This window comes from Bison bison, unplaced genomic scaffold (assembly GCF_000754665.1).
Source record: "Bison bison bison isolate TAMUID 2011002044 unplaced genomic scaffold, Bison_UMD1.0 scf7180017863702, whole genome shotgun sequence".
Lineage (NCBI taxonomy): Eukaryota > Metazoa > Chordata > Mammalia > Artiodactyla > Bovidae > Bison > Bison bison.
Window position 1 is genome coordinate 4445108 of NW_011494274.1, and position 11989 is coordinate 4457096.

Genomic DNA, 11989 nt, shown 5'->3' on the forward strand with positions numbered 1-11989 from the left:
GGAAACAGTGTCAGACTTTATTTTTCTGGGCTCCAAAATCACTGCAGATGGTGATTGCAGCCATGAAATTAGAAGATGCTTACTCCTTGGAAGGAAAGTTATGACCAACCTAGATAGCATATTCAAAAGCAGAGACATTACTTTGCCAACAAAGGTCTGTCTAGTCAAGGCTATGGTTTTTCCTGTGGTCATGTATGGATGTGAGAGTTGGACTGTGAAGAAGGCTGAGGGCCGAAGAATTGATGCTTTTGAACTGTGGTGTTGGAGAAGACTCTTGAGAGTCCCTTGGACTGCAAGGAGATCCAACTAGTCCATTCTGAAGGAGATCAGCCCTGGGATTTCTTTGGAAGGAATGATGCTAAAGCTGAAACTCCAGTACTTTGGCCACCTCATGTGAAGAGTTGACTCATTGGAAAAGACTCTGATGCTGGGAGGGATTGGGGGCAGGAGGAGAAGGGGATGACAGAGGATGAGATGGCTGGATGGCATCACTGACTCGATGGACATGGGTCTGGGTGAACTCTGGGAGCTGGTGATGGACAGGGAGGCCTGGCGTGCTGTGATTCATGGGGTTGCAAAGAGTCGGACATGACTGAGCGACTGAACTGAACTGAACTGAACTGAATGTTGGACAATTGGCTCAAGCACTGAAAAAGAGGGCTTCCCTGGTGGCTTAGATGGTAAAGAATCTGCGTGCAATGTAGGAGACCGGGGTTCAATCCCTGGATCAGGAAGATCCCCTATAGAAGGAAATGAAACCCACTCCAGTACTCTTGCTGGGAAAATCCCATGAACAGAGGAGTCTGGTGGGCTACAGTCCACGGGATCGCAGAGTGGGACACAACTGAGTGACTTTCACTTCACTGAAAAAAGATCTTTCCTGACAGACCTTTTTTTGTGTTTCTATGTTCTTTGTTTTGAGCATAGATATCATGTTTATAAAATGAGATCTTTAGTCCAGTTGTAAATAAAGAAGGAATCTATTTTTTAAGTCAAATATGCACATACATGATTGATGTCTTTCAAAATGGGCACTCTTAGAGGCTGTTGGGCCCCAAAATTTTAGAATTAACTTCAAAGCCAGTTTCTGGGTCATAAAAAGAAAAAGCTGTTTCTCAATATTTAAATTTCATTTCTGCTTTTGTTGTATTCTGTTTGTTTTATTTTGTCCTTCCTCCCCAATAAAACTGACATATTTTGAAACCACCGTATTCATCAGTATACCTTGAAATGACTTTCAGATTTTCCAAAAAACCACAAACTTTGTAATGAAAATGATGACTTATTACTATTAAGGAGAATACACACACACACACATAATATTCTCAGTACCTGTGGGAAAATATGTCTAAGAAATTTAGATAAATTTATTAACCATATTTAGGCTTAGTATTTGTCATGTGACCATCTGCAAAAGACCAACATTCATTCTGTCACTAATATTTACGACAGAAAGAGGTGTATGTTCTGAAAACTCTTCCTTAAATAGGCATTATAAAAAATGTTTTTGAGAATTAACATGTTGTTAGAGTCTATAATTTGAAGTAGAAGTTACTTATCTGAAATAATTTTTGAAAAACATATGACTGTACAAATGTTAAAAGGAGCTCAGAAAGGGTATGGTTAGAATAGTTGAGATTAATCTACAAAAGCTTCTTATGGGTGAATTTTAACTCGTCTTTTTTAATGCTCTGTGAGAGGCTTCAGGGTGGTGATATTTACTCACTGTCTACTATATAATTGAAGCAATAAAAGAGCAGGTTATTTGTGTTCCACACTGTGCACTATGCTAGGCACTTGGCAGCATTAATATTAACTCTTCATAATAACCTTTTGCAAGAATATTATCCCCCCTTTTTTGGATACCTTATAATCAAAGAAACTGAAGATTGAAAAAGTTACATTTTAGAAAGTGGTGAAATCAAACTTTATCTCCATCTGTCCTACTCCAAAACCTGTTATCTTTTCAATCTACTAAGTGGCTTCTTTGTGGAATAGTTAGAGAAAAAAATCTGGCATATTGTATATGTAGGACAAACCTGTTGTCTTTAGTTAACAAGATGATACCACCATTTTACACCACAGGCAGGGGAAATATGGTTGTCTAAGACCTTTGGGCATTTCACCTAAAAAACATCTTTCCCAAAGAGCTAAATAGAGAGTTTATTTGTAGCAGAAGTATTCAAAATAGATGTAGTTAAATTTGAAATAACTGTGGATACTCTGGGTTCATCTTTATGAACTGCCTAAAAGGATAACAGAAAGACTGTTAGCTAAAACCATGAAGCATAAATTGGGACTGTATCATTAGGAATATTTTCACTGCAAGTAATAGCAAATCACATAGTTTAAGCCAGTTCACAATGGCTTAACAAAAGCAAACATGAAAATTCTGACATAGAGGCTGCTGATGTTTATTCAACGATATCAGATGGTCATCTCTGCAGTTCTCTTGGTTTTTCTCTCCTAGTTGCCATGTGATTGCCTTATGCCAGAAATCAACATTCAGATTTAAGACAAGAAGGAAAGTTACTGAATCAGAGATGTTTTCTCTGTCTCTTTAGTCAGGAAAGCCAGTGTTTTCTGAATGCCAGATGTTATGCTAAAGTTACACTTCTTACATGCATCATTTCAATCTTTTATGAGTAAGTAATAATCTCCATTTATCAGGCTTAAAGACATGCCCAACATCACCCAGCTAAGAAGTTAAAGAGTTATAGATAGAAGTGGATGAGAAGAAGAACATGGTTTAAATAAGCTTAGGAAGAACTTTACCCCCCTAAAGTGAAAGGGTGAATTCAAACACACTTGCAATTGCTCACTGAACATCTATAATGAGATAGGCACTGCAACATGCCTTACCAAGATTATCATCCACTCAACAACCTTATGAAACCTATACCGTTATTCTCATCTCTTCTTATAGAAGATTAATGGAGCAACAAGGAGATTTTTCAAACTTACCAAAATACAAAGATTTCAATCTACAGAGGTAACTTTAAATTATGGCAGTTTAACTCTCAGGGCTCCTTAATCACAATGCTGTGTGTCCTAACAATATAAATGCTACAGAAAGGCAAGGGGCTGAGGATGGAGAAAAAGTCTTTGGATTTGGCAATTAGGGGATCATTAGTTATCCTTTACAGCACAGCTTTATTACAGTGATAAGGGTAGAAGTAAGTCACAGAGCAGTATTAAGAGTAACCAACAGATGTAGATTATTTTGACAATGAAAGGAAAGCAAAAGAAGGGACTGAGCTAAAACAATTTAAATTTTTTCTTAGGATAAGAATATGTCTATAAGTGGAGAGGAAAGTAAAGGAGTAGTAGAAGAGAGATTCAAAATAAAGAAGGAATAATTGACTCTCTTGAGCTTCTGGGAAGTGGTCAAAGACTTAGATGTAAGACTGGGAGAAGGATCACGTAATCGGAAGAGAGTCATTCTTTCTCAGACTAGAAGAAAAGAGAAAGGTGAGTGAAGCCATCCAGAAATCTGGGACTAAGGATTAGAGAAGTTGAGTAAGATCAGTTTTCTAAGTAAAGAACATAGGTAAAAGTAAGAAATTCTTTGAAAAGATAGAGTAGACAATTGGAAGGGAAATCATCTAGAGTTGAAAGTTGGCAGCAACTCTAGATCTTACCTACAAAGCTGAATCCTGTAGGAGTGGGAGCAGATAGAGGGTAGGTTAGGAAGGTTCTAGCGTCAAAATGAATAGTTTACGGAGAAGATGAGTGTAGTTTGATTATGTTGAGCAAGTTGCCTACTCAGGTACAGAGGTATAACAAAAATGCGTGTGATGGTCTCGGGCTTGATGAAGAGTTTGGAACCAGAAATGAAAATCATTTTGAGTATCCCAAAGACTATTGTGTATTTGAATCCTTAAACAGAGTTAAGAGAGGCAGAATCGCGAGGGAAGAGAGCCTGAGGTGAGAAGTCAGAAGGCAGCTCTTCTTTGGTGGAGAATTTTCCAAACATATGTTGAGCACTTCTCGGATCCCTGAGTCAGGAAGATCTCCTGGAGGAGGAAATAGCTACTAACTCCAGTATATTTGCCTAGAAAAATTCTATGGACAGAGGAGCCTGGTGGGCTACAGTCCACAGGGTCACATAGAGTCTGGACACAACCAAGTGACTGAGTGTACACATACATGAGTAGATACTTGTTGGGGACAAGAGCTATCCCTGGTGCTTTCGCTCAGCGGCTTCATAATCTTGTAGAGAAGCAGACACAGAAACAATTACTTTCAAACAAATGCTGTCTTTGAGACTGTGCAACTGGCAGATGTTATTACCCCTGCCTTACTGGGCAGGAGGGAGATCAGTGAAGATACAAAGGACAGGACAGGTCGCGGCTCCATCAGAGCAGAACCAGAGGCACCAGTGAGCAGGCACACCGGCAGATGACAATTATGTCAGCCTGCCTGAGATGTGGGGAGTGTGTGGTCAATGGCAGGAGATGAAGCTAGAAAGGTAAGAAGAAATAAAAATGAAGGTTCTTAAAGGCTTGTTATTTGTCTTCTACTGTTGATCAGCTTTGCATTTTAGAAAATATCCTAGAGAAAAAGCATATGGAAACCTCTAGAGGTAGAGATGCCTTGGAAGGTTAAAGCAGAAATCTAGGGTCTAAGGCCAGGGGAAGAAGGAAGAAGCAGGAGAAGATAAATGAAAGAGCTGTTTTAGGAGGAATTATTGTGAGAATTTTAGGCTTGGATGGAGGAAGTAAAGAAACAGGAACAAGGATCATTTCCAGGTTTCCTGATTTAGGTGGCTGGGTGGATGGTGACATTAAAGGAACATCGAAAATACTTGGGGCAGATAAAGGCTTTTCACCAAATGAAAAAAAAATTACAGTAGAAATTCCATTTACAGGAATTTTCTAGTATGTTGGTGGGAGTTAGGACCATGGATAATAATCGAAATAATTGATATTAATCGCTTGCTTTCAATGTGCCAGGCACTGCAATATCTCATTTAACACTAAATTGGAACCATTATCATCACCTTTACTTTACAGTGAGAAAACCAAGGCATAGAAAGATCTGTGATTTTCTAGGGTCACACTCACATCATGATTCTAACCCTGGCAATTGACACCAGAGCCCATGCTTTTAACTCTGACTCTTTACTCATGCTTCTGAATCCCTGGCTGTGCTTTCCTGGGCATTAATAAACAAAAGGAAAAAGCAAGTGAGCCCATGAGAGGATTAATGAATTAAAATATTGCAAAGAATGTGAAGACCAAATTCAAAGTGCAAAAGTGGAGGTTGTGGTCCAAAGAGGAATTAGGTCAAGATCCTTCAGCTGGGGCATCTTGTGTGGTGAGTACTGCACTCTTTCCCAATCTCCAGACTCTTACTTATAAACAAATAGATATAAACAACTGCTGCTTTGCATTCAGTATGTTCTAAATGGAACTTGACTTCCATGATAGAACACTCTTCTGGTTTTCCTCCAGGTTATTCCTAGAACAAACTTTCTGGTTATTCCTGCTCTCTGACTCCGTTACCTAGCCATTAGATATGGAATCCCTGGGATCGCAGCCATAGACTTTTGACTCCTCTCATTCTTTGATTTTCCCCTCCTGGGGAAAGTTATGTCCAAGATTTAAATGACTACTTTTTGCAGATGACTCACATATGTATGTAAATTCAGGACAAATAACTTTTCTGAGCTCTGATTCAGTATTTCCACTGTTTTCTTGAAAAACTCCATTTGGCTGGAATGAAGCATTTTTAAACCCAGATGTCCAAAAGCAGCTCGTGATCTCCACCCCGTTCCCCAGCCCCCAAACCTTCCCTCTTCTAAGTGTACTCCATCTCAGTTGATGGCAATCATCAAACTATAAAAAAGGCCACAAATCTAGGGGTAGCTTTTGATGCTTTTCTTTTCTTCAACTTACCATATCGGCACACTGGCAAGACTTCTTGGTTTTTATCTTCTAAATATCTCTTGAATTTATTGTTCAAATATCCTTTGGAATCTTACTTTTCTTAATCTCTATCATCACTGCCACCCTAAGTGCAACCTTCCCCTCCTCTAAATTACTGCAGCAGCCTATTTTAAACTTAATTTTTCAGCTGTAGGCATTCTCCATTGTCTGCCTGCTATGAAAGATGAAGATTTGCTTTTTATCACGTTTTCTGAACCTCTCCATCTTTCTAATATATATATTATTTATTTTACATTTTCAGTTGGAGTAGTAATCACTTTTTACACTACTGTTACTACTTAAATGCTATTCACATTTGAGTCATGTACCATACCAGGGCTTCCCTGGTGGCTCAGACAGGAAAGCCTCTGTCTGCAATGCAAGAGACCCAGGTTCGATCCCTGGGTCAGGAAGATCCCCTGGAGAAGGAAATGGCAACTCACTCCAGTACTCTTGCCTGGAAAATCCCATGACGGAGAAGCTTGGTGGGCTACAGTCCACAGGGTCACAAAGAGTCGGACACGACTGAGCGACTTCACCTCACCCACCATACCATGATGTTTATCGTCCTCTTATTTGAATAAGTGTCTTCTTTGCTTCTTTTGGAGAAGGAAATGGCAACCCACTCCAGTATTCTTGCCTGGTGAATCCCATGGACAGAGGAGCCTAGAGGGCTATAGTCCACGGGGTCGCAAAGAGTCGGATACGACTGATCGACTTTATCTCACCCACCATACCATGATGTTTATCATTCTCTTATTTGAATAAGTGTCTTCTTTGCTTCTTTAATGATCTTTTGCTTCATTAAAAAGTCCTCAATTCTTCCTCAGGACTATGATTCTCCTTTAAGTATATTCAGTACCGTTACTCTGTGCCACATTCTCCTCCAGTGGTTTTGATCTTTATTAGTAGCCCTTTGAAGCAGGTCTTGTTATCCCCAATTTACAAATGAGGAAATTTAGGAACAGAGCAAGGCAATATCTGGACATCTATATTCTTTTTCTCTTTTTAGGAAAATAAATTTATTTTATTTATTTATTTTTATTGAGGTATAACTGACACATAGCTTAGATTAGTTTCAGGTGTACAACATAAGGATTCAATATTTATATGTATTACAAAATGATCACCATAATAAGTTTAGTTAACATCTGTCACCACACAAAGGTACAATTTTTCTCTTGTGATAAGAACTTTTAAGATCTACTCTTTTAGCAACTTTCGAATGTACAATACAGTATTATTAATTCTGTTCACAATGCTATTGGAGAAGAGAATGGCAGTGCACTCCAGTGTTCTTACCTGGAGAATCCCATGGACAGAGGAGCTTGGTGGGCTACAGTCCATGGGGTCACAAAGAGTTGGACACAACTGAGTGACTCACACACACACAGTGCTATATATTATATCCACATGACTTATTTTACAACTGAAAGTTTGTACCTTTTGAAGCCTTTCACCCAGTTTTCTCACCTCCTGCCTCTGGCAACCACCTATTTGTTCTTTGTATCTATGATCCCTGTTTTTTCTTAAGATTCCACATATAAGTGAAATCATATGATTATATGGTATTCTCTGTCAGACTTATCATTTAGTATAATGCCTTCAAGATCCATTCATGTTATTGCAGATGGCAAGATTTCAGTCTTTTTGATGGCTGAGTGATATTCCATTATGAATAAATAAATATATATCTATCTCCCAATTTCTTTATCCATTCATCTCTTGATGAATGCTTAGGTCATTTTTTATATCTTAGCTATTGTAAATTCTACAATGAACATAGAGGTGCATACATGTTTTTGAACTAGTGTTTTCATTTTCTTCAGGTAAATACCCAGAAGTAGAATTGCTGGATCATATGACAGTTCTATTTTTAGTTTTTTAGAAACCTCCATGCCGCTTGCCATAACGGCTCACCAATTTACATTCCCACCAACAGTGCACAAGGGTTCTCTTTTCTCTATATGCTGGCTAATGCTTCCTTCTTGTCTTTTTGATAATAACCATTCTCACAGATATTAGATGTTATCCCATTGTGATTTTGACTTGGATTTCCTGAATAATTAGTGATGCTGAGCTCCATTTCATGTGCCTGTTGGCCACCTGTATGTCTTCTTTGGGAAAATGTCTATTCAGATCTTATACCCATTTTTAAATCAGATTATTTGGGGGGTTTTGCTATTGAATCGTATGAGTAGTTTATATATTTTAGATACTCTTATTAGATATTTGTTGTTCAGTTGCTCAGTCATGTCTGACCCTGAGACCCCACGGACTGCAGCATGCCAGGCTTCCCTGTCCTTCACCATCTCCTGGAGCTTGCTCAAACTCATGCCCATTTAGTCGGTGATGCTATCCAACCATCTCATCCTCTGTCATCCCCTTCTCCTCCTGCCTTCAGTCTTTCCCAGCATCAAGGTCTTTTCTAATGAGTCAGTTCTTTGCTTCAGATGGCCAAAGTATTGGAGCTTCTACTTCAGCATCAGTCCTTCCAATGAATATTCAGGTCTGATTTCTTTTAGGATTGACTGGTTTGATGTCCTTGCTGTCCAAGGGACTCAAGACTCAAGACTCCCAAGAGTCAACACCACAGCTCAAAAACATCAGTTCTTCAGCACTCAGCCTACTTTATAGTCCAACTCTCACATCCATACATGACTACTGGAAAAACCATAGCTTTGACTAGACAGACCTTTGTTGGCAAAGTAATGTCTCTGCTTTTTAATATGCTGCCTAGGTTTGTCATAGCTTTTCTTTCAAGCAGCAAGCTTATTAGATATATGATTTGCAAATATTTTCTCCCATTTGGTAGGTTGCCTTTTCATTTTATTTTGTTGATGGTTCCCTTTGTTGTGCAGAAGACTTTTTAGTTTTATCTAGTCTCACGAGTTTATTTTGCTTTCAGTGTCTCAGGCATCCCATGTTCTTAACCACTGTGTTATGTGATTCCTCCTCAAGGGAATAAACCAAGACTAAAAAGAATACACAATCTATTAGGCTGGAAGAGGAAAAGAGAGATCTCAAATTTAGTGGATTATATATATCCTCTCTTTTTTGGTCCACTTCCTTGTTTGGGCAAAGTACATACTTCAGCAGCTTCCTGAGAGGGTACATAGCATGTAAATTTTAGAGAACTTGCATGTGTGAAAACATCTTTACTCTTCCCCCACACTTGGTAATTTCCCCGCTGTGTGCTGATCGAATTCTCCAGAAATAATCTCCTCCCTGAAGGATTTATGTCTGGCTGCCAGGTTTAGTGGGGAAATAGAGTGTTTCATCATTCAATTTCATCATTGACACGATATCCTCTTTTCTATATCGAGCCCCTGATCTCATCTATACTCATTGTCCCCTAGTCGTACTCTCTCCAGAGAATAAACCTTCGATCTTCTGCTGTAGTCTGGAGAGAGAGACAGGTTTCTTGTAGCAAAGAGCCTTGAGAGTGTGTCTTCAGTGCTTTACAAATTATGTTCAATCAGCTATCTTCACCTCCTTCCCCAGTGGAAGATATTGAAGCCTCTTAAGCCTCTGAGAACTTATTTGCTGAATATCAGGTCATATCTGAGCTTTCTCCACTGTCAATTCAGATTCCTCTTGGATTCACAAAAGAAATGATAATCTATCCATCTGCTTCCAGCTTGCAAAGTTTTATTGCTGCTGTCTCCTACCCTATCTTCTTCATTCTTGTCAGAAATCCTGTAAAACTTCCTTTCCTGATGTTTTATTAGGACTTCTGAAAGGAGTGAAAGTAAATACAGTTCAAACTGTCACCTTAAACTGGAAGTCAAAATAACCTGTTAACCTCTCTTTACAGGTACGTACTCTTGCCACCGTCTAAACCATTCTCCGGAACTCAGCGGGAGTCATCTTTTGAAATGCAACTCTAACGGTGTCACCTCTCTACTGAAAATAGTTCACTGGTTTTCCAGTGGGAAGCTCAAAGTCTTTACCATGAACCACAACCCCTAGCAGGGCCTGACTTCTTCCTGCAGCCTCTCATTGTCCTGGACACTGCGCACACTGGTCTCTCAGTTCTCTGCAGCCACTGAGCCTGTGCACTTCTCTGCCTGCATCACCCCTCCTCCTCTCCCCTTCCCAGCGAGTTCCCTTTACCGTATTAACTCATCCTTTTCTTCCAGCTCATCTACTGCCTCTCTTCCTGCCTTCCACCACCAGGCCAGGCCTTCTTATGAAATGCTCTTAGAAGAACATGTAGTTCCCTTTCGTAACTCTTATCCCTGTTGTAAATTTACATTTAGCTGAGTAATTCTTTCATTAGTTTGTCTCTCTTCTCCTGGACTTACAGACTTCACAAGAACAATGACCATGTCCATTTTTGTTCACCATTGTCTTATGAAATTGGAGAAGGAAATGGCAACCCACTCCAGTATTCTTGCCTAGAGAATCCTGTGGACAGAGAAGTCTGGTGGGCTGCTGTCCATAGGGTCGCACAGAGTCGGACACGACTGAAGCACTTACCATGCATGCATGCATGTCTCGTGGAATTGCGTGTCATACATTATAAGCATTTAAAGCACGTTTGTTGAACTGAAAAAGAATAGATCAAAACTCGCTTCTTTTCCTCAGTCTCTGGTTTATTGTCACCTTCCAAACTCTAAGGGGAGCTCGGTGCTCTCTCCTCTCCTTTCATCCCTGGGAAGGGGCCAGAGGACGGACGTGGGTTAGACCTAGACCACCAAGCCTCTGGTCACAGTCCTTAGGGATAGAATTTTTGGTGTCCACACGGCATGGTGTTAAGCAGAGCATGGTGCCCTGGTGATGAATCCTAGGGGAAATCTCCAAACACTTCAGCCCCTTGCATCTCGGTATTGACTGGACTTTCCAAAAAAAGATACAATGCAGTCAAGCCCTAGATGGGACAGCATTTTAGTTACACAGAGAAGAGGCAGAATGAGATCAGCTTTAATAGTGGGCATCTGTACCCCACAGCTAGTGGGTCTCTCCCAGCTGCCAACACAGGGCAATTAGCCAGGCACTGCACCCATTCATGCTCCAGTGAAAGGAACCCTGTTCCCTCACCTCAGAGGACGTCATAACAGTTAGGATTGGCCAGGTATCATGTGACACATGTGTTTTAAGCAGAGATGAGAGTACTCATTGAGATTAAAACAAAGAAAGATTTTCCCACACAGGTAATAAACCAGACATAGTCTGTATGAGCTCTTTAGCAGTTGATAAGGAAGTGTTCCAGACCCAAGATTCATTTTATGCAGCTGAGTGGGGGCTCCATGAGACTGCCTTTTCCATTTAAAGTTCTTCTGGATTCTCTCTCTCTCTTTTATTTTTTGGTTTTCTCCTTATGTCCTCCCTTTGGAATTTCAATATAGACTCTTAGATCTTCCTCTTGTTTCTTCCTTTTGTTTCGCATTCTTAGGTCTGGATGGAATCCAGGGGAAGGAAGCCTAAGGAGAAGGAGACATCTTGTTTCACACATGGTTTTGCCTATTTACTAGAAATAGGTTCTACAGTGAGATTCAGGGTTGAAGCTTCATCAGTAAAACCCAGAGATTTTATCCAGCACCCTTTCTGCATGACTCCTTGCAGAGTTAAGCTATAGCATCTACGGACTATTTAGAACTCAGTCACCTCCATATTTCTACAGTGGAGACAAGACTCTCACTTACATCAGGCAAGAGCTTATCCAAGTTAGAATGCAGGGGTTCTCCTCAATTCTGATTGACCACACGTCATCCATTGATTCTGTTAAGTCTTTCGGATCTGACTTCGGTCACACACAACTGAGCCACTTCCTTCATTGAATCAGTAGTGTCTAAACAGTGCTCCAGTGATCCCTAGAGGTTGTGTAGTTGTGCTTCTGAGAACTACAGCAGGGGACAAACTGGAAAGGAACATGCAGGCCACCAAAGCAACATGTAAGATTTCATGTTATGTGCTTTTCTTGGTGCTTTTATTTAGACAGCTACTCTACCCATTTTTATTGCCGTCTTCATTTGATGGGTGAAGAAACTAGAGAGGTTTAGCAACTTAAATGATACAGTTAGCAAGTGTTGGATTTAGGCTTTGAACTGTGGTAT